At 55.4% G+C, this 22,414-nt stretch overlaps 1 protein-coding gene across 4 annotated transcripts in view; it reads left to right on the top strand.

Annotated features, from left to right (window-relative positions):
* ZMIZ1 (zinc finger MIZ-type containing 1) overlaps positions 1-22,414 on the top strand; it is a 227,242-nt gene that overhangs the window by 80,142 nt on the left and 124,686 nt on the right. For 3 of the 4 annotated variants that reach the window (XM_054572489.1, XM_054572490.1, XM_054572486.1), the window contains exon 4: positions 4,178-4,258. The exons of the other annotated variant lie outside the window; for it this stretch is intronic. The gene's annotated coding sequence lies outside the window, so the exon portion shown is untranslated. The remainder of the gene's footprint in view (positions 1-4,177; positions 4,259-22,414) is intronic. 4 annotated transcript variants of the gene reach the window in all.

Raw genomic sequence — 22,414 nt, 5'->3', positions numbered from 1 at the left:
TTAGTAGCAGGTGTGAGGAGCTGCCTGAAGGGGGCCCATAGGTAGCACTGGTGTGGCCCCTTCCCCACCACCACACTGGCTTCAGTCAGGCCCAGGACACTCTTCGGTCTGGCTCTAACCCATGTCTGGATGCCTCCCCCCAACCCCTAGCATGGTGAGGTAAGGGAACATGTATTCCAGGAATGCAGGAGGTGGGGCAGCCAGCACGGTCTGGATAACCATCGGGGTAAATATTTGCCTTGCTCCTGGAGCCAGCACTGGCCGCCAGGGGAGGACAGAGCCTGCTCCAGGGTCACATAAGGGGAGGCTTCCCCCGGGTGGGTCTCAGGTCGGGGAGCCCATGTCACCCCAGAGAGCCTGGGAGCTGGGTCTCAGGCCACTGTTTCTGTGCAAGGCCAAAGACAGGGCTCCTGGCTGTTTGACCCTGACCAGCAGCTGCTTGGCCCATCTGTAAGAAGGGGATCGGAACAGCTGCTGCTCCAGCTCAGTGAGGAGGGTCAGCGTGGCTGGAGCTGGTTCAGGTCAGTTTAGCCAGTGGAACGGCAGGTTAGATCTGGTTTGGGTATTCACGTGACCAGGGTTCTGGCCCACAGTTGGGCACTTATGACCTTGAGCAGTTACCCCTTCCCCGAAATGTTAACAGCCACCATTCACTGACCTGTTCCTTAGTCCATGGCACCTGTATCTACACACCAGTCTCGTTAAGCCCTCGCAGCCACCAGCGCACAAGCAGCACATCAGTATGATTTAGCAGGAAGTGACAGGAGCCCTGAACTCTGACAGGTGCCCTCCATGTAGCCCCCTGTCGTACGAAGCACACCGGGTCGTCTGACTCCCTCCCTAAGTTGCCTGTGGGTAGGTCAAAGTCAGTCTTTACAGGGCAGCCTAGAGCCTCCCCTTGTGGGTGAGTAACAAGAGGAGCAATTAGTCCTTACTTAGAGCAAAGATGGAGGCTCAGAGATGCCGATGACTTGCTCACATCACCCGGCAATAAAGGGCAAGCGGGAATTCAAACCCAGCTCTACCTACCCTTTCCCTCAACCTCACCACTGAAGACAGGGCCAGGGCTCCAGCCCAGAATGTGGGCTACCAACCCTTGGCAGCCGTAGAGAAAAACTAGTCACTTAGCTGAAGGCTAGAGCCACAGGCACAGAGCCTTCACGGTGCCCACATCCTGGACACCCTTTGGCACAGGCACCTCCCTCCCCCAGGAACCTGGGGCCAGCCCTGCATCTGTCTGGGCCAGCCCCAGCCCCAGCCCCAGTCCCAGTCAGCCTGGCCTGGTGCCTCCACCCAAGTCCACACCCTGGTCTTCCCAGGGGATCCCAGGAGCTGGAGGGGATGAAAAGGTGGATGTGATTGGAAGAACCCATTTGGGTCCTGCAACAGTCTCCATTCCAAGTGACCTCTGCCATGTCCCAGACTCTGTCTTGCTCTGCAGGGTAGGTGCCCATCACTGCCTTGCCCTGCCCTGGGAGCTCCAGACACGCAGTGACAATGAAAGCAGGTTTCAGCCTGCGGTCTGCATGCTGCCCCGTCCTGCCCTCCCAGTCAGAAGCTGCCCTGCAGTCAGGGCCTTCCTCCTCTACCCACCCCCAAAGTGAGATTCCTGGGATGAGGATGCCCACAAAACCCTCTTGGCAGTGGAGCACCATCCCAAGGGGAAACTGGGTGGCCCCACCACCCTCACTAGGCCCTGAGGCTCAGGCTACACCCCGTCCATGGCACCGAGTGCCTTTTAAGCAGAGAACACTTCCCTTCAGTGGATCCATGTTGTTTATGTCTGCAGTCTAGTCAGGCTCTGAGCAGGACACCTGCTTATGTCACGGCTCTGCTCTTACTACTTTTCAGCTCCTTGTTACCGACCTGTAATCTTATGAAGTTATGGGACCTCTCTGGGCCTCAAGCATAATTTGGAGATTCTTTGTTTCTGCCTCATAGCACTTTACCAATGGTTAAAGAAGCACCGCAGGCAGAACCCACTATACTACTCAATAAAGGCCAGCATACTACCCCTCTGTCTCTCCCAGGTGGGGGTCTAATGCAGGCCCATAAGGAAGGGAGTCAGATTCCCACCAGGGCCTGAACTCGTATCTTGGTGCCCCTGGTGCAGTGCCCTCACTATGTTGGTCAGGTCTGTTTGTCCCTTGGCTCAAGCCCGCACCAAAGAACTGGGTGGCTGGGAGCAGCGAGATGCACGTGCACACCGTGAGCCGGATCACCTCTGAGAGGCAGGATGGGTGGACGTCATTCCTTGAGGTCTGGACAATGCTCGCGGAGTGAGTGAGCACTTTCCGGCTCTGGCTTCTCTCTCAGCTGCCAAAATAATTATTTTCTCTTTGTCAACGGGTCTGCGGGCCAGCTTGCCTTTAGGAAAGGCCCAAGCTGGGGGCAGAAGGGAAGCAGGAGGCTGATTCCATTTCTGCCCCAGCCACTGACTTGTTGTGTGACCCTGGGACGGAGGCAGTCACTGCCCCTCTCCAGGTCTCAGTTTCCTCCTCTTTGAAATGGGAGAGCAGGAGTCAGTGAACCCAAGAACCATTTGTGTTCCCATGGTGAGCAGAGTTTGGAGGCTGCCAGGCCAAAGGGTCAAGACAGGGAGACATCTTCTCTATGCTGAGGCGGGGATGGCGGTTTTGGGAGCTTGGGGCTCAGGGACCCAGTGCACCATAGGGCCCAGTGCCAGCTCCTACCAGGTAGTTTATGCTTCAGCTGGCATCCCTTGAAAGCTGCCCACGTGTCCTGCAGTCATATGCATAATATAATCTGTACAACTCTAAGGGAGGTCCCTCATCACCCCTGCATCCCTTCCCACAGATGAGGAAACTGAGGCACAGAGACGTTTAGGAAACTTGCCCCAAACCCCCCACTTGGTAAGAAGATGAAGCCAGGACTTGAACCAGATCGTTTTTATTCCTGAACCCACATTTCCGAGGCCAGGTTGTGGTGCCTCTTACAGAGGGGGAGCCCGCTCCTCTCTCTGCTAGCCCGCCTACTGCACAGGGAGGTGTGGCCTAGGTCTGAGGCCTCCGCCAGCGCTCTGGGACGTGTGGGAGCCCACATTTAACACAGTGTTTGCACTCCTCCCTCTCCCACTGTCGGCCACTGGCCTCATTCTGAGCTGCACTCATTCCTGCAGTCAAGTTTCCCATTTCTAGAGGAGGGCACACAGGTTTAAAGAACATGGTGATTGGCTGTAGCCACCCAACAGGGCGCCTTCATAGCTGGGACTGAAATGAGGGCTCTTTAGTTCCCACCCTACAGCCTGGCCTTTGAGTGTGCTCCTCCTAGATTGCCATGGGGCCCTGTGGGCTGTGGGGGGAGAGAGAGTACTAGGTGGTCTATGGAGAAGATGGGCCAGCTGGCCCCACATAACAAAAGTAATCCTGTCTCTACAGCCCCATTACTTCCTTGAAGCCCAAGCCACTGGGGGAGAAGGGGTATCTGTGCCTCTTCCTTCCCTCTCTTACCCCATCACACCCAGTGCACCCACACACCACCCACTCTCAAATCCTCCACTGGACCAAGCTTTTTCCCCCTGTCTTGGAGTCTTCACATATACTGTTCCCTTTTCCTGAATCGCCGTTCCATGCATCTTGACCTGCCTTTCTCTGCCTAATCCTTCAACCTTACTTCCCTACAGAGGTGCGCCCTCCCCCCAAACTTGAGTCTGTATACTGCATAGTCCCCATACTCATTATTTCTGGCAGACACCACTTTTATTATGTATTATTTGATTCTTTCCTCATTGTCAGGGGAGATACCACTATCCTGTTTGCAGCTCTGGTGTTTATGAAATGTTTCTTGAGTGAATGAATGAATGCCTTGTGCTTCTGTCACCATGTGTCCTTAGATCATCCCAGAATCCCTGAGAGAGATATTGCGATCCCATTTGACAGGTGAGAAAACTGAAACCTAGAGAGGTCAGGAGCATATTCACAACCACATAGCCAGTATCTGACAGATGTGGGGTGTCAAGGGCCTGTTTGCATCTGGGTACCCCATCATTATGCCCCTTTTTCTCTTGGTCCTTCAGATTCCCTGTCTGTGAAATGGGGATGATTCAGTTTTGCCAGCAATAAACTGTCCGGCAGGTGGGTGGGTGGGCTGTAGCAGCATGCTCAGTTCCAGGGCCTGAGCCCAGAGTGGACCTGCTGACCACCCCTTCTTATTGCAGCGGGATGGAGCTGGAGTGAGGCGGAGGCACCGCGAGCTGCTGGCCGGCACGTGGGACGCTGGTGTTTCTCAGGTCACTGAGGTAGGTGTGCAGCTGACCCGGCAGGACTAGCTTGGCCCATTCCTTGGGGGAAAAGACAGTTGTGTCCGGAGCCAGGGCTAGGTACTGACCCCAGCACATTGTGCCTTTGACTGGGGCCTCAGCCCTCACAGGCAGAACTGGGTGCAGCCACCCTGCTGAGACCTCATCTGCCCCAGAAAGGGCCCCCAGGGGCCTCATAGGCCTAATCTTTCTCTAGAGAGGCTGCCAGTAGAGGCAGTGGGGGGATACGCTCAGGAAGAGGGGCAGGCTCAGGAAGAGGGGCAGGTTCGGTGTTTTCCAGCCTTGGCACAGCAGCCCTGTCTATGCCACTCTGAGCCCCATGGCATGTGGGCCTCATGAGCTGAGCAACATGGCAGCCATGCAGTCGGAGACCTGGGTGAGCAGAGGCCTGTTCATTGAAATGGGTGCTGTGGCTGCCCCATCCTCTTCTCTCCTACAAATACGCTGAAGTGTGCACATGAGCACCCACACATCTCTGGGTGCTGGTGTCAGAGTGTCTGCATTCAAATCCTGCTCTGCCACTTATCCATCATCACCTTGTGCAATATCTCTGTGCCTCAGTTTACCTGCCTATAAAAGAAAGATTGGGATTGCAGCACCTGCCCCCACAGGTGCATGGACACACCTAGCACACAGTAAATGCTCAAGATATGTCATTGTTTCCCTCAAGGATGCTGGCGCCTTCTTCCCACATGCCTCAGTTTCCATTATCCCTTTCTCCCTGAGGACCAAAAAAAAACCAGGATGGACCCACCCTGGCCCTCTAGCTGGAGATGGGGGCTTGGGCCCCCAGGGAGCCCCTGAAGTCCTGAGGCTGAGCCTCCTAGGCAGGCTGGGGTGTCAAGGGCCGGTTTGCGTCTGGGTCTTGGCCTAGACACCAGCCTGTCTTATCATGAAGTGGCATTTCTGGCTTGATCACACTTGGTCTTGTGCCAGAGGATGACTTGTGCGATGCCCCTCTGTGATTCCCAACCCCGAGATGAGAAGCCTTCACAAAGATGTCCACTTGGGTCAGGACCCTTAATACCACGGTTCTGGCGCCCAGCTGGGGGAACCTGAGTCTTCACCGTGGCATGAGGCCTTGCCAATTCGTCCCCCTGCTGCCCTCGGCCTCTCTCCTCAGCCCCCACTGCTCCCAGGTGCTGAGAGACAGAGCCAGGCAAGCCCTGGGGATCCGCCCTGCTTCCCTCTAGCTCTGGAACCAGGGAACAGGACTTGGTCTTCTTTCCTGCTGTCAGCTGTGTGGCCTTGGGTTAGTCCTTTCCATTCGAGGACAGTCAGCTATCATCTTAAAATGAGGATAATTATACCAATATAGCTGAGAGGGCTGTTGTGTGGATGTTTAGAACCCTGGAATATTTTTAAATGTCACAGCTTAGTGAGAGTCTACTGCGTACTAGGGACTATGCACCTTAAATACATATTTCTCCCCACAGTTTCCCTGAGGAGGTGTGTTTAATGCCTCATTCTCCAGAGGCCCAAAGTGGTTAAGAAATCCACAGAGTTGTAAGTGGTGGAGTAGGGATTTGAACCATGGTGCGTTGGAATTAAGCATCACAGGATGCGTGAGAGGCCAGGGGCAGAGCCCCTGGGCAGAACTCTCGGTAGGTGCTCAAGAAACCACCTCCATTTCCGCCTTGTAGCCTTTGCCCAGACCTTCAAGCCCGGCTGCCCTCAGAGCCAGAGGGTGGCCCCTGAAAGCTGGCAGCCTGCCCTCCCTGGAGGGCCTGCTGGCAACTCAATAAGGCTGCGGGAACCCACTACTAATTGTGAGGTAACCTTTGAAATTCTCCTTCACGGTGGGTTCTCTTTTCGGATGTTTTTCAAGGTAATTCATTCCCTTTCCAGAAATTGCCAGTGGCAGAGCATTAGGCAGCTGGTAATTAATCATAAAGTGGCTTAGAGTGTATTCTTTTAAAAAAAAAAAAAAAGAAAGAAAGAAAGAAAGAAAAGAAAGAAGAAAGAAACAGAAAGCCTTGGTGGAAAAAGAAAAGAAATCCACTCCAAGGTGAGGCTGGTAATCAATATCTTGGTGTCCTAGAAATGCTGGGGTTGGGAATGGAGAGCAGGTGGCCCCCTCCCTTTTTCCTGGAGGTTGGCAGATGCTCAGCACCTGCCCCAGCCCACTTGAGGCTCTACCCGAGACCCCTGGCTCCATGTGTAACTTTGAGGAAGTCGCTGCCTTTCCCTGGACTCAGCTCTGCCACCTGTCAAATGGGTGAAGGGCAGACTAGATCAGGATATTAAGTGATTATGCTTGTTCACTACCACATATTCGTGCCTGGCACATGGTAGGTGCCTAGTTGATATTTATCAATTAAGTGAATGAAAGACTACCTCGGGCCCTCGTTAGCTATCATAAGTCAAGGAGGTGGTACTGGCTGGTGGATATCTTTTCTCTAGTTCTATTATAATTCAGAGTGATAGCCAAGGTAATGGGGCAGCTCCATCACTCTCCAAACTAATGATGAAAGAACAGACTTGCCCAGTGGACTGGCCAACAGCTCATGCACCTCAGTGGCAACCACACTGTCTCCCTCACATCCTCAAGTTTAACTTTCCAAGAGTCTGAGCTGTCCAGAGGTTTTGTTGTTGTTTTTTTTTTTAATTTTTTTTATTTTTATAGAAAGTGGGGAGAAAGAGGGAGAGAAACATCAATATGTGGTTGCCTCTCGCACACCCATCCCCACTGGGGACCTGGCCTGCAAGTCAGGCATGTGCCCCGACTGGGAATTGAACCGGTAACCCTTTGGTCTGCAGGCTGGCGCTCAATCCACTGAGCTACACCAGCCAGAGCTGTTTTTTTTTAATCTGCTTTCTGGTCAGGTAGTGAATTCCTCATCACTAGAAAGTATGCAAGCTCGGGCTGGGACTGCATAGGACACTCAGGCAGTAGATTTGAGGGGCTCAGGGCATTCCTGAGTCTGGGAGAGCCCATGAGGCTCTCTAAGATGGACCCTGGGGAGGCTGGACTGGCAGAGAGGAGAGCCTTTCCACTTTGGAGCCCCGTCCCAGAGGCCCCCTAGTTAGGCTAGAGGAGGCATCTGAAATGTGGGTTTGCCTGTGCAGGACTCAGATGCTTTGGTGCCTGTTCCCTTGGAGACAAGGAGGGTGTGCAGGGGTATGTGTGTATGTGCTGGTATGTGCCATGAATGAGTGTGAGGACGTGTTTGTAAATATGTGTGAGTGTGCAAGGGAAGGAGAGTGCCCACCCGTATGTGTGTGCCACCCACCCCCATCCCCCATGTGCAGCTCCCATCAAGACCCTAGCACCTCAAGCTATCTCTACACAAGGCTTGGCTCAAGCCTCGCATTCAGACTGGCCGGCGGGGCCCTGTCACTCCACTGACCATGGCAGAGTTGACTGTGGTGTGACAAGATAAGCTCCTGAGGGACCCCCAGAGGGGAAGCATGCCCAGGTCGAGAGGGCTGACCTCCTGTCCCCCGCCTGCCATTTTGGCAGCTCCCCACAGTCATGGAAGGAGACAGTGCTAAGAGGCCCATGCCTCCTGCCCTGGACTCCCAACCCCTGAGTGCCCAGTCTGACGTGTGTGAGCAGGCCCAGTGTCCCCTGGTGGGGCAGGCCTACCACTTGGGGAGTCCTCTGAGCAGTCTGGCACATTTGGCCCTAGTTGTTTCTTTACTTCTCTCCTTGGCCTCCAAACCCCAGCTCGGGGGCGGGGAGGGGGCTGTGTGCACATGTGTATTTGTCCTTCCATGGGACTGCCTGTGTCTTTCTGTTTGATCCTCTCTGCGTGGGCGCCTCTCTCCTGCCCACCTCGCTCTTCTCACAGCCTCTTCTCAGCTCAGCCACCTCTCCCTGTCCTGTCACACCTGAGGCTCCCCTCACACCCCTCTCTGAAATTTTCCCCTGAGTCCTGGGACCTTCTCACCTCTCTTCTTTCCCTTGGAGTCGCTCCCTGCCAGGTGTCCAAGCAGCACAACTGCTCTGTCATCACCTCCATCATTGCCAGGACTCAGCAGAACTGAGACCTCCCGGGCTCCCAACCTGCCATCCTTCGCCTTGTTTATCCAGCTCTGGCCAACACACAGCTCCTTCCCACACCCAGCTTTTTGGAGGTGTTCAAGGCAGCACCCCACACTTACACTGCTTGGAGGCTATGTACTGGCTGTCACCATGTGGTGGGGGTGGACACCCTGGACCTGCCACACCGACTGCTCAGGATGGAGCCCCACCTCCTGGCTCCAAGACATCTGCTTTTGTCATTGCCCTGTGCTGTCCTGGGCACATGGGCCACTGGCTATGGGCTGGAGTAGGGGAGCCTGGGGGGGCCTCATCCACTAACAGGCAGTTGGAAACCCGGGTTCCCTCCAGCACTAATGAAATTCCTGCTATAATTAGAAGTGAGGTATCCAGAAGCTGGCTGCCTAAGGGGAGTGGGTGTATGCTCACGAAAAAATGAATTGTCCTCTCTCAGGGGAGGGGACAGCGGACGGGGTGGGGGCGGGGCGGGGGCTCCTGGAGCACAGCAAGCTGGGAGTCTTGGTTATCTGTGAGGTGCGCCAGTGGGCTCTGGCGGCTGGACACCTCGCCACTCACCTGGATGCTGTTTCAGGAGTTCCCTGGGCCCCAGTCCCTGGCCAGCCAGTCTTCCTGGAGTGTCTGCTGTGTACCCAGCCGACTCAGCCTGGCATTTGAAGCCACCACCATCTGGCCCCAGGCTCCTTCCACAACCAGATCACACACTAGCCTCATCTGTCAGTGCCTTGGGCTACAGCTTGGCTGAACCTCCCACCCCTGTCTTCAGCACACGTCCCCGCCGATACACCTCTGCTCCTACACATCCTCCTGCCCCGAAAGCCCTCCATCCTGTTGCCTTATGGCTTGGACCTCGTGGAGCCTTCCTCAAGCCTTGCCTCCTCCACAAGGTCAGCCACAGCCTCTGTCCCCATGGGGCCCCCGCAGTGCCCCCATGGCCTCCACCTCTCGGAGGCCCTGGCTATTTCCTCCCTGAGCTCTCCTGAACTCAGCCTTTCCCTTTATGTCTTCATGCCCTTCAAAGTGCTCATCAGACTGCCATATCATCTTTTAATTTGTATTATGTATTGGAATGATAATATATTGGCTATTTTACATTCTTTTCTCGTACTAAGTCTTTGAAACATGGTGTTAATTTAACAGAGTCACCACATGGCAGATGCTGGCGTTCAGTGGCCACATGTGGCTCCTGGCTGCTGTATGGGACAGCACAGCCTTGGAGGGCCCAGGGTTCTCCTTTGCAGGTGGGGAAACAGAGGCTGGGGAAGGCAGTCTCACAGGTGAGAGTTTGCAGAGCAAGTATGCTCTTTGTAGGCAAGGCTGCTTGTGCTCTGCGCTCCAAAACAAGGAATGGAGGCATACCCCACTGGTCAGAAAGGTAAATTGAGGCAGGCAAGACTGTAGCTAGTACCCAAGCAACCAAACCTCAATTCCAATAGAGGGTTCCTTCCATTCCCCCCACAGTGGGTTCTAGTGTTCCAGGGCTAATCCCCAAACAGCCCAAACCAAGGTGGCTGCCACAGACTGTGCCACATGGGATCATTCCTGCCCTTGGTCACTCCCAGCTTCCTAACAGCAGACACACAGCCTAGCATACAGAGGCTCTGAGGATGGCAGGGCCCAGCCCCTCCCATGAAGGGGGGGCCCTCTGTCCTCCCCTCTTCTCACATCATCCAGGATGCAGCCTGGATTGCAGAGGTGCCCAGAGAGATTTCCCACAGGGTGGGGGCTGCCCGGGGCAGGCAGGAGTGGTCTCCCTGGAGCCTGGCCCTACCCTGCCAGCCTGAAGGGGCTCCCCAGAGGTGACGTATTCCCCAGGAGCCAGGCCGGCAGTGGAACAGCCCTTCCAAAGACACCTCCCACCCCGCCCAGAGCCATTTTTCCTCTTTGTTCCCCACAGTCCGTTCTGCTGCACTTCACTTCCTCTCTGTTGGCTCATTGGCCTCTCTGCTCAGGCAGGATGGTGAGAAGTCACAGAAGATGCTGGTGCTGGACTTGTCCTCGCTCCATGAATGCCCCGCTGCAGACAGAGATAGAACCACGGCCTCAGAAGGTGCTCCCTCCAAGGGGCTGCCTCCTCCCAACATCTGGAGGCTGCAGAGTTTTTGTGCACTGAGCTAGCCCAGTGAGACTCAGCCATCCTCTCCTGCAGCCTTTCCTTGTCTCTGCTTCTCCATGGCAGCTGCCTGCCATCTCCCTAGACAGACTGTAAGGCTCTTGGAGACTCAGGTCGGCTCTGAACCATGTCCTCAGCACAGTGCCTGGCACACTGGTGCCAACGACATGTGCCCTCAGCTTTTTCTGGGGATGACAAGGTTTTATGCAGTACACCAGTTCTTAATGTGTTGAGTGGACCGTGTTAAGAAGGATTCTGAGGCTGTACACAGGCTCTGTGAAAAAGTGTCCTGCACTGCATGGCACGATTTGCCCTCTCAGCCCCCAGTCCCTGGGCATCAGGTCCACTTGTCAGGTGTCTCAGTTCTCAGCTGTGGCCAGTGCGGGCTTAGGGGGAGGCAGGGACCTCAGTGGCCCCACAGGGGTCAGTCCATCCTGACTGTTGGGCAGGCTATGCCCCAGAGAGCCCTCCAGAGCCCCCTGGGTTATGGAGACGGCACATGCACCACCACTACTACCACACCACACACACTCGCCCCCCGGCCCCAGAGCTGGTCAATGGGAATCTGTGGAAGCTTTTTCCCCCCCGCATCTGTCTTTCCTGGTAAGTGCTTCCCACCCTTCTTCAGTTCCGGTTTAGGAAGCAGCACATCTTGCCTCCCAGCTGTTGGAGACCCTCCACTGCTTCCCTAGGGCATCTTTGGGGGCCTCTTTTGGAGCCTGTGGGAACATCTTTGCTTCATAGCCTCCCGTGGTGCCCCCTTCGTCTGGCCCATACTCCTGTGGGACAGTCTATCCTATGACAGCTCTCACTGGGTGGCCTGGTGAGCTCGCTCAGCCCTGCCCCGACCCGGACGCCCCACCGCAGCTCCCTTCCCCACCCCCATCCCCCAGGCCCTTGTAGCTGCCTGGGGAGCCAGCCCTTGAGCCGCTGCCCTCTCAGCAGAGGAGCCCAACCATCCTCTGGCCCACAGCTCCAGGGTGGCCAAGGAATGGTCCCAGGAGACTCTGATGAACTGGAACCTGTAAATAATCTGAAACATTTTTTTCTTTGTGTAGCACTCTTGCATCCTTTAGCCAGCTCAGCCTGTTCTCAGTCACAGCTACAGGAGGGCTGATCAAGGTCACCTCGTGCCTGCCAGCACTCCTCTAGCTGCAGCTTGCACACCTCCACTGGTGGGAGAGCTCACCACCACAGTCACTCGTATAAATTTCAGTGTGGTAAAGGATACAGGGTGACATGCGGTTAAGGCATGGGTTTAGGAACAGTCCTTTGTGGGTTCAGATCCCTGCTCTGCCACCTATCAACTGGGCAAGTCCAGACAAGTGACTTCATCTCCAATATCCTCAGTTTCCTCATTTTTAAAGTGAGAAGGAGCGTGCCCGCCTGCAAGGGGTGCGGTGGGAATGGAATGCAATGCCAGCTATGCCAGTCTTCTCTCTGAACAGTAGACCAATGCCCGCAGGGAGCCACCTGCTACCCCTCAGTCTGAGGGCATCTGCTTGAGGGTGGTGTCCTTAGCTCTGGTACCCAGATACTTTCCTCCCCACTGGGAGGAGTCTGAGGGGATAGTGGCCCCTCAGGTCCTCTCTGCAGCTCTGGAGTGGGAACTTTCTGGTTGACACTTTGAGATAGAGGCACAACATACACAGGCCACCTGGGCCTGTATTTAAATGCAGATTCCCAGGCCTCTTTCCTGGAGTCTGATTTTCTGGGTCTAGAGCTGAGCCCAGGGCTCTGAATGTTTAACCATGCTCCATGTAATATCTGTGATTGGGCCGGCCTGGGACACCCTGTTGCCTGCAGTGGGGAGTTGGCATAGAGAGACGGCCCTGGACTGTGTCATAACCTCTCTGGGTGAATTTGGAAAAGCCTGTCACTCTCTGTCGCTCAGTTTCCTCACTAATAAACCAGCGGTTTAGAGGATCTGTAAGGGCTCTTCCGCTCTTAAAACTCCATGATATTTATCTTCATTCCCATGGAGTTCAGTTAATGCTATAATAATAATAGAACATAAAAATAATAAAATCATTTTTAAAATACCACGAATATCAGAAGGACATTCCCTGGTGTCCCCTCTGCCAGGCTCCCGGAGGCAGATCTCTGGGTTCCAGCCCCCTCCCTTCTGGCCACAGAGCGTTCAGGTCAGCAGCACCTGCCGGGCAGAGGGCCCCAGGGACAGAAAAGCTGTCCCTTGGGTGTGGCTTGACATTTAGTGGTGGTTCCCCTCGGCCTTCCAGGAGGCCTAAGATCAGCAGGCATCTCTCAGGTCCACTCGGATCTGAGGTCGCTTCTACAAGCTGAGCTGGACCACTAACCTGGAGCCAGCCGAGGGAAGAAGGGTAGAACGTGCTCACCTGACTCCTCTGAGAGGCCGTGGAGCCTTGTCAGTTAACACACTTGGAAGGCTAGCGTGTCAGAACTGGAGGATGGCCCTGTGGAGTACCTTCTTTTTGTAGATGGGAAAACTGAGTCCCAGGGTAGAACTTGCCTTGCCAGGCCACTCACAGAGACTAGGACACAGACTTGGAGCCCATGCCTCTTGGCTTACAGGCTGGCCTCTGGGCTGTGCCACTCCCCTCCACGGGCAGTCCATCCGGGATAGGCAGCCCCACCAGACCAGAGCCTTAAACTAGCTTCTGCAGCCTCTGGGAAGAGACGAGGCCACCTCAGGACAGGGACCGAGCAGCCACCTGCTCCTGAACACTTGGGCCTTTTGACCCAAAATCGCAGCCTAAATCAACAGACACCACTGTGCTCCCAGGTCCTCCTGCCCCAGCCAGGTCAGCCCCCGTGGAAGTTTTCCAGGAATATCCACACAGAGGGCAGCATGCTCCCGAAATGAAAAGGCTCTCACTCCCTGGCTGCCTCCCATTTTCCACTCACTGCTGCTCAAGGGAGTTAATAAGCGGAGGTGAAAAAGCGGCCCTGTCCTAATAAGACCTCGCTTGAGGCGGCTGGGTCCTGGCAGGTGACAGAGAAGGAATTATTCACTGTCGGGGCCTTCAGCCCTGTCCTGGGATGATCATCAGGGCCTGGGGCTCGCAGTCTGGGCTGCATTGTCACTCCCCTGAGGGACCAGAGCTCCTCTGACCACTGGCATCCTTCTTGCGCAGCAAGCCTAGGTGTGGGCGGCCCTGTCTCCTCTCTGGGCTGGAAGCCCGGCTGAGTCCTCCGTTCATCCCTGGCACCTGGTACAGGGCCCAGGCCTTTGCACAAGCCAGTTCTTCCTCCCCACGCTCTCCGTCTGCAGTCAGTAAGGCAGTAGTATTTAGTAGGCACCCACTGTTTGCGTGGGTCTGTGTTCAGCCCTTGGGGAAACAAGGAAGCAGAAGATTCTTTGTCAGCCCGCGGGTAGCACGCATTCTAGGCCGAGGCTCACATGCAGGGAACAGAATTAGCAGTATACCCAGTGCCTCTGGGGCCAGGGGGGTATTGAGATTCAGGAGGATTCCTCGGGGAATGGGGGTATGGAAGGCTTCCTGGGGGAGGCTGATGGGGGCAGATTGACACACAGAAGATTTCAAGATTTGAGTGGGGCTAGGGGTGAGATAGGAAAAGTCACAGAGTCAGGGCAGAGTGTGGCCCAAACCAAGACCCTTGAATGCATGCCCATGTTAATATACTTTACATATGTCATCTAATTTAATCTTCGTAGACCCTATTTTACAAGTAAGTCAGCTATGAAACAGAGAAGTTAAGTAGCAGGCCCTTGGTCACACAGCTGCTGAGGAGTGATGCCAAAACTTAAACCCAGCTTCATCTGACTTTCAAGCCCTAGTCCTCAGCCAGACTCAAGGCACCAAGCACACACTTCAGCTGTTGCAGAGGGAGAACTTCTTGCCAAACAGGGAGATCAGAGGAGGTTTCCTGGAGGTACGTTAGTTTTTTTGTCTGTTTAGATTACAGACCCAAAGACCTGGTCTGTAATCTTAAGGTTCTGAACTGGGTAAGACCGGGTCACCTGACTTCTTAGAGGCTCTTCCTCTTTATCCTAAAATGAAGAGAATAGGGCCTCCTCTCTGGAGCCTGAGAGGATTAAGCGTGTCATTGGCACATTCCCCAGATTCATCTGGTGTTGGAGTGGCCAGCACAGCCATGAGTCAGGACTGCCCGTATCAGGATGTGTCCCAGAACTTCTCCCAGTGTGGACAGTTCTCTAAGCCAGGTGGGCTCAGCTGCAGGGCCACCTGGGACACAGAGCTCCCACTGGGAGGGGCAGGGAAAGGCTGAGACAGAGAGAATGGAACAGCGTGAGTGAACACGAGCAATCCCCAGCCACCCAGCTGGCCCCAGAGAGGCGAGTAGGAGGAGAGCCTGTGATAAGGCCCCATGGTGGATTGCACCTCTATTTGATGGGAGCCAGGAGAGATTTTGATCTATAGAAAGACATAGCCGCTTCATCTCTCACTGGGCTTTCACTGAAATCAGCATGTCAGAGAAGAGATTGAATGTGGGCAGGTAGGGGGCCTGTCCCCTGGCTGATGGCAGGGAAGGGGTGCTCCTCTTGGGGAGCCGCTTTGTAGCTGAGGTGACCTTTTATAAGCCTGGGCTTTCAAATAAAAGTCCAATGGGCTTGGGGTTCGTAAAAGTTCAAAAAGTTCATTCAGAAATAGGGTTGGATGGAGAGGACACAAAAAATACGGACCACACACAAGGTCGTGGCTGAATGTGAAATTCTGGAGACACAGGATGTTAGGAATTAGGGGAGCTAAGGAACCAACACATCCCCCCTCCTCCGAATGGGGTAAACTGAGGCCCAGAGACAGGAAGGGCTCATCAAAGGGACCCAGGTCATTGAAGGGGTGGATGCAGCAGCTTCTGTGTGCCTGCCCACCTCCTGCTCTGCGTGACTCCCCTCCACAGGCCTCCCCCGCCGCCGCCCCCCCCCCCCCCGCCCAAGCTGGAGGCAAGGGAAGGAGCAGTATGTGAGGGGAGGGGCTGCTGGGCTCCGCCTGGGGCAACTTGCTAGGCCTTCGAGGGTGAAAAGCAAGGGAGGGCTTCATGGGACACAGTGGGGCCTCTTGAGTCTCAGCAGTCTCTATTCCAATATGTGGGCCTTGCAGCACCCAGCCAGGAAAGGAGACTGCTGGGAGCAGGAAGTCTTCCTAGAAAAGTCCATTGAGTCCTAGAGCTGCCACAGCTACAGCGTGCTCTGTCTGGCCTGCTGCCGCCTTTGCTCCATCTGCCTGTCTTCCTCTTGCTCTCTTGCTCATCTCCCTGTCCTCGTGGCCCTCCCTCTCATGCTCATCCTTTCACTCTGGGGGTCTCTTTCACTGATCTCTTTTGTCTGTCCCCTTCCTCAGCTCTCTTGCATTTGTCCCGCTCAAGGCAACTGCACTGCCCAACTCCAGGGGGCGCCTTTTTCACAGATGCTCTCTGTCTCTGGGCCTTTTTCTGACTCCCTCTCAATGCTAGTTTGTCTCCTATGCTCCCTCTTTTTTTCTTTTCAGTCTCTTATTTTCCTCTCTGGGTGTGTGCATGCAGGTTTGTGTGTCTCTATGTGTGTGTATTCCTCTTCCCATCCCCCATAACCCCCACATGTACACACACATACACACAGTCTCTGCCCCTCTATGGACTAGGGAGGGCACAGGTTCCTCCCAATTCTGAGGGCACAGTGTGGCTCCCCGCAGGCCAGCCAGCAGGAGTGCAGCCTGGAGCCGGAGCCCTGAGCGCCCACCTCCTTGGCAGCCCTGGTAATCTCCCTCCATGATGAGAAGGCTCTGTGTCCATGTCTGCACTGGACCTCCCTGGCCCAGGTCACAGGACTCCAGGGAGCCAGCATGAGCCTGGCCATCCCCCGCTTAGAAAGTGGCCCCCATTTGGGAACAGAAATGCCCTGGACAGGAAGAAGCAGGGAGGGGACAGTTCATGGAAAAACAAACAAACAAGCAAAGGATTTCGATCCCTCAAAATGTGCCCTTTGTTTAGTGCTGGAACCCAGTGAGTCCCAGAAAGGGAGAAGCGGGGCATCGGGAGGACTCTGTGCAGATGGGGCCTGGGCTGGCAGCCATGGTGGTGCCGTGGGATGGGGCCGCCTGGAAACACCATAGTAATGTGGCTAATGGGAAGAGATTCCAGGTGTCTTCAAAACCACTGTGTGAAGACAGCCCCCCCTCACCCAACCACCACCCCTCAGTCATTCCACAGATGTTTACTTAGCACCTACTATGTACTGGCTCGTTTCCAAGTGTTTGGGATACCTCACTGAGCAGGGGACCAAGTCCCCATCCTCATGGAGCTGACATTCTAGCAGCGGGGAAGAGAAGCATAGGTCATTAGAACTACAAGTCCCCGCCATTTGTGTGGCAGGGAGGTAGGGTGTCAGCCCGAGGTTCTCTTCAGTGTCAGAGCACAGCCTCCTGCCTGTCAGCATAGCCCAAGGCCTTCAGTGCCCACTAACTGTGTAAACACCCTCCTGCAGGCATCACTGAGTTCACCGGGAATTTCCAGAAGCACCCAATGGTGGGAGTTGCTGGCAGAGCCTGCATGGTAGCAAGGCTTTGTGCCAGCCTGGACAAGGGCAGCTTTAAACACCAAGGAACGGTGCCAAGAGCAGCACCAGGAGGCGGGGGGGGGGGGGGGGGAGGGCAGCGTTGTAGTGCAGTCCGGGACTCCAGGCTCCATGGTCACCAGCCGAATGACCCTAATGAATTTCTTAAACTTCTGGGCCTCACTTCCAATCACCTATCTATAAGATGAAGATCAGACAGCTCTTGGCTTGTTGTGTGGCTTAAGCGCAAGGATGGTGCCCGCCTGCAGGCATGCAGTGGAGGTCTGCTGTCATCACTGTCATGGGGAAGGCAGGAGTGTCCCACTGCACTAGGGGCCTCAGTTTGGGATCTGCCAATCTGGGTTGAGATTGTGCTTTATTCACTAATAATCTGGTGGTATTGGAAGCCTCTTCTCTCTCTGGGTCTCAGATTCCCTTCTGTCCAGCAAGAGAGTAGGACTTGCTGATACGGGAGCCAGGAGGCGAGGCATTGGAGTTTATAGAGAGGAGTCACCAGGTACTTCAGCTGCTACAAACCATATAGACTGTGCCAGACACCACTGGCTGGAGCTGCCCAGGGACAAGTCTCCTCAGGATCCTGCGGGGCCCCTCAGGGCTCCTGGAGCTCCACCAGGTCTGCTGCAGGTCCACCAGTTCCAGCTGCAGCAGGGCCTGGAACTGCTCTCCCTGCACAGCCAGGCTGGTGGAGTGTGGGCCGCTCGCTGCGCCTGGCAGGGACCCCTAAATTGAAAACATGGTGTTTCCTGTCGGAGGCCGGCGCAGGGCTGGACTCGGTGTGGCCTTGGAAAGCTGGCCTCGCTCTCAGGAAGCCCTGCTCCCCACAGCACTGCCACAAAAACAGTGGAAAAGTGAAACCTTTTCAAATCTGTGTTTCCACTGTAAACAGGGGATGAAAGCTGGCCCCTGGCCTCCTGGCGCTGCTCAGCCACTCCTCCGCCCTGCCCCAGCCTGCCTGGTCTTTGGAGGCACCTCAGCTGCCCCTTCTGCCCAGACAGTGCCCCTCCAGAGAAGCCCTGAACCCTAATTCATGTAGTCTTCCAAGTTTAGTTTAAACCTGCCCAGACCCGTGAGTCCTCAGCACCCATCTTGTGAGATGAGAAGGGCAAGAAGAGAATACCAGTACACAGAGAGGTTCAGGACTTACCTAGAGTCACACGGCAGAGTCAGGGCAGCCCTGGGCCCCTCCTTCCGGCCTGGAGTGACGTCACAGAGCCCACAGACCACGGAGGGAGGCTCTCGGTGGTGGGCATTTCAGCCTATGTGAAGCTGCTTCCTAATCCAGCCAGTTTCTTTGACTGTGTCCTGAGAGCAGAGAATCTAGCACAAGTAGCATTTAGTGGGAGTGACTTATTTATTTTAAACTCTGATAATGTCCCCTTTTCCTTATTGTAAAAGTAATGCATGCTTATTGTCGGAAGTCTGGAAGTCACAGACAAGTTGAAAGAAGCAAAATAACGTCTGCCCAGAATCCTCCCACTCAGAGGTCATCCTGGTCAACATTCCGGTGTATTTCTTTCTGGTCACTTTATAATTTTCTTTCCTTCTCTTTTGGTCTTAGGTTTTGAGCAGGTTGCAGAGTCAGTCAGTGTTCCTAGAAAACATGATTCTTACTGGCCCCTTGCCTGGGCTGGTTATGATGTGGCACTGTTAGGGACATGGTGGGGAGAGTAGCCCAGCCCTGTAAGTTCGTGGTGAAGGTGGCCTCGCCTGGACCCCTGGCTGGAGAACTCAAGCGGCTCTGATTTACCCCATGGCTTTGGGCCTGTCTGGCCGGTCTTCCCTTCTGGGAAATGGTCACATAGGTGAGTGGGTTCTACCTGAGCCCTGTGTCTAGTCAGCCTGCTACAGAGCTCCTGCTCACTGGCTGCCTGCAGACACAGCTACGCACTCCTTCACCAGGCAGTCCAACACTGAGCGCCTACTATGTGCAGGTTTCCGTGAGTCATCTGGACAAGAGGCCCCTCCAGGCCCTGTTCTCCCCATAGTGGCACCTCCCACAGTCCTGCCCTTTTTAACCCACAAGCCCTCCCAGCCTCCCCCCTTTCCCGACCCCTCTCGCCAGGCAGGGACTGGAGCCCAGCTGGGTGGGGGCGGCTAGGGTCCCAGGAGGAGCCATCTCTGGCCTTCTCCACCTGCCAACGTCCTTGGTGGCCCTAAGACAGCTTTATGGAGGACGGATTGAGGCTGTCTCCCTCCTGGCAGGTTTATTTCTTCATTTTTCAAACCCCGGTCTGATTTTCCCGTGTCGGCCTCCCTGGTCTCCCACCCCCTCCCCGCTGCATGCCTCCCCTCCCTCCCCCTCTCATCTGTCGGCCCAGCCAGGAGAGAGGGCCACTGGCCTCCAAGGTGATTGAATTATTGGGGAGAGACAGGCCAGGGTTTTCTGCGTGAGTGCTTTTGGCTTTCTGCCCTTGGAGAAGGGTTGGGGGAGGGGGCGTGAAGGCAGCAACTGTGGGCTCTGGGTTTCCCAGACAGCCCTGCTCTTCCCTGTCTGGGCTGAAGATAAGCCCTGCCACAGATAAGCTGGCCAAGGGCCACCACTCTGTCATGCTGCCCTCTGTACAGCCCAGCCTTGCTCAGGCCTCAGTTTCACCTGCAGCCAAATGGGCACATCTCTATTCAGATGTAGGAAGGAAGGAAAGACAGACTTTAGGGCAGCTGTGACTGCTGACTCACCCATTAGAACTTCTGAAACATCTGCTCTCCCTGTGCTGCAGGCCATACACCCAGGGTGAAGAAAAAGGAAGCTAGCACCTATAAAGCACCTACTGTGTGCACCAGGCACGTTCACATGCATACCTTCACATAAACCTCCCAATAGTAACTCAAAGATACGCAGCAACTGGTAAGAGTGACTGACCTCATTTTTATAGATGAGAAATGTGCCCAGTACAAGCTCCTTCTCCTGATAACCTGTGGGCTTCTGGGAAACAGGGGCTCGGTCTGGGTCTGCTCCACATCTCCAGGGACTGCAGAAGGCCAGACACTCAGAAGAGACCCAATAAGTGCTTGGTGAATTTGGTTGTATTGATGGGAGACCAGAGAGGTGAAGTCACTAACCCAAAGTCACACAGCTAGAAATGGAGCCCATTTGCCTGGCTGCAAGCCACCCCTCCTAGTCTGGGTGTTGGCCATTTTAGCTGGCATTGTCCAGCCACATGGCTGCTGTGGTGGGGTGAGAGATTGGTGGCTTTAGGTGTCACCCCTTTTTCACTAGTGTGTGTGGCTCCACTGGTCAAACCCCACACTCTCCAGCCTGCCTCTTCCTCCAGAGGAGGGACCGAGAGGGGAAGCCCCCTCCCCCGCTCTGCTCACTCTCCAGCTCATGGAAATGAAAAACACATTGGCTTCATTATCCTGGACTGAATGAGCAGGGTTGCCATGGCGACAGCCATCTCTGGCCCATGAGGGGGGCAGGGAAGGGGCTGGTGAGGCCATGGCAAGTGGGGACCCGGCAGCGGGTGAGCAGGCACGCTGAGCAGACAGGCCGCTGGAACAATTGCCACTCATGCCACCTGCCCTCACACTGGGCCCCCTGGCTTCAGTTCACCACCCTTGGGCAGAGAGAAGCAGGCCAGCCCCAACTTCCACTCACTGGCTCCTCCTCCACCCGTCCAGCCACTGCCCCAAGCAAACACTGCTGCCTCCGTGAGTGGTCCCTGCATGTGATGCAGAGACATTGAGGCAGCTGCCAAGGGCCCCTGCACAAGTACCAGCAGGAGATTTTCCTTCTTGACAGTGCCAGTCAGAGAGACCCAACACTGCCCCCAACTACAATTTCCCCCTTGACCCGACCCTAACTCCAGCCCCAGCCCCATCCTCCTGGCCCAGCCCACCTGGGCACGTGTGCAACCGCTCTTTCACCCTAGCTTCTACTGAAGCCATTCTGCCCACCCTGAATGCTCCTTGCTCCCTGCCTGCACATCAGCACAATCTAGTCTCCTCTCATTTCCGGTTTCAGGCAAGAAAACCCAAGGAATGCATGTGACCTGTCCCAAGGCCGTGGAGAGTCAGGGCATCAGGCCTGGAGCAGGATGTCCCTGTGCTAGGCGGCCGTGCCTTCAGTTCCCCGTTGAGATGGGCCGAGAGTCCACATGGCCCTGGATAGAGAGCCCAGGAAGTTTGGGGACAGGTTTTAGCTCCTTGTCAGCTGTTCTCGGTGGGGAGGGCCCAAGAGGAGTATTCACGGGCTAACCCTAGCCTTGCTGACTGAGCCTTAGTGAACAGGAACAGACCTGTAGCCCCACCCACCAATGGGCCGTGTGCCTCTGAGGAGACAAATGGTGAGCAGCCAAGCTTGGCAGATGTGGTTGGAGTGTCCATGGCACTGCCAGGGCCTTGCCCTCGTGCCAGATGAGGTGGGGGCTGAGGGGGACGGGAGCACAGGCAGGAGAAACCCCAGCACCTTCCTGGTGCTAAGGAAATCCAGGGTTCCCAAGCCGCCACCTGCCATCCCATGGACTCATTCTGAAATACAGAGTACCTGCCCTGACCCATTAGATTCCCAGTCAGGGCACATGCCTGGGCTGCGGGTTCGGTCCCCGATCAAGGAACATGCAAAAGGCAACGGAGGGATGTTTCTCACATTGATGTTTCTCTCCCTCTCTTTTCCCCCAGCTTCCCCTCTCTCTAAAATAAAGAAATAAAAAAATAAAATAAAATGCAGAGTCCCAGGCCTTGCCCCCATCTCCCTGGAATCAGTGTGTTTGCAGCTTCCCAAACCCCAGTCTGAGAGCAGTGCTGGTCTTACTTCGTCCGGGGGCCAGGACAACCTGCCTCAGTGTCTCGGGCTCTGCGCTTCGGGTTCCAGGGTCATGACCCCTTGCTGACCCTCTCTGGGCCTTGTCCTGCAGAGAGCCAGCCTCAGACCAGCCCTGGGCCTCGTGCCCACCCCTCCCCTCTTCCCTCTCATTCATCGTCTGCCCACCCCAAAGCCCACAGTCCTCATGGCATCTGTCCTCCACTGTTGACCTCCCCTGACTCGGCAGCTCTGTGTCCCAGGCCTGACTTCCAGCCGCCACCACGGCCACCGCCCAGCTCCCCGCCCATCAGCTGAGGGTGGCTGCTAGGCAAGGCTGTCATTTTCCCTGCCTGTGATTATAGGTTTGGGGCTGAGGGAGTCTGAGCTGGAGGAGGTGGAACCAGGACTCTCACCCTGATGCCAGGCCAGAGAGACACCTCACGGGAAGGGCGGCGTGGTGCAGAGCATTCTTGGGGTCTCAGTGGGGATTCCTTGTGACCCGATGCCATCCCAGCTCTGTGTGTTCGTGTAGATATCTGTGTGCACAGTATGCATGTGTGTATTGTGTGCACGTGTACATGCGCGCTGTGTGTGTACATGTGCACACCTCTCAAAAGGGTTGAGGGATCTCTTGTGCTCATTTAATTTAATCGTCTCAGTAATACTGCAGGCAAGCCCGATCCCTTTTCCAGAAAGAAAAGACAACTCAGAAAGGGCAAGGACTGGCCTGGCTCACACGGCGTGTTAGGGCAGAGCCAAAA

The sequence above is a fragment of the Pteronotus mesoamericanus genome, unplaced genomic scaffold (assembly GCF_021234165.1).
Source record: "Pteronotus mesoamericanus isolate MK-2021 breed Mesoamerican mustached bat unplaced genomic scaffold, CSHL_Meso_final contig_24, whole genome shotgun sequence".
NCBI lineage: Eukaryota > Metazoa > Chordata > Mammalia > Chiroptera > Mormoopidae > Pteronotus > Pteronotus mesoamericanus.
Note: the sequence above shows the minus strand (reverse complement) of the source record. Positions and strands in the feature narration are given on the sequence as shown.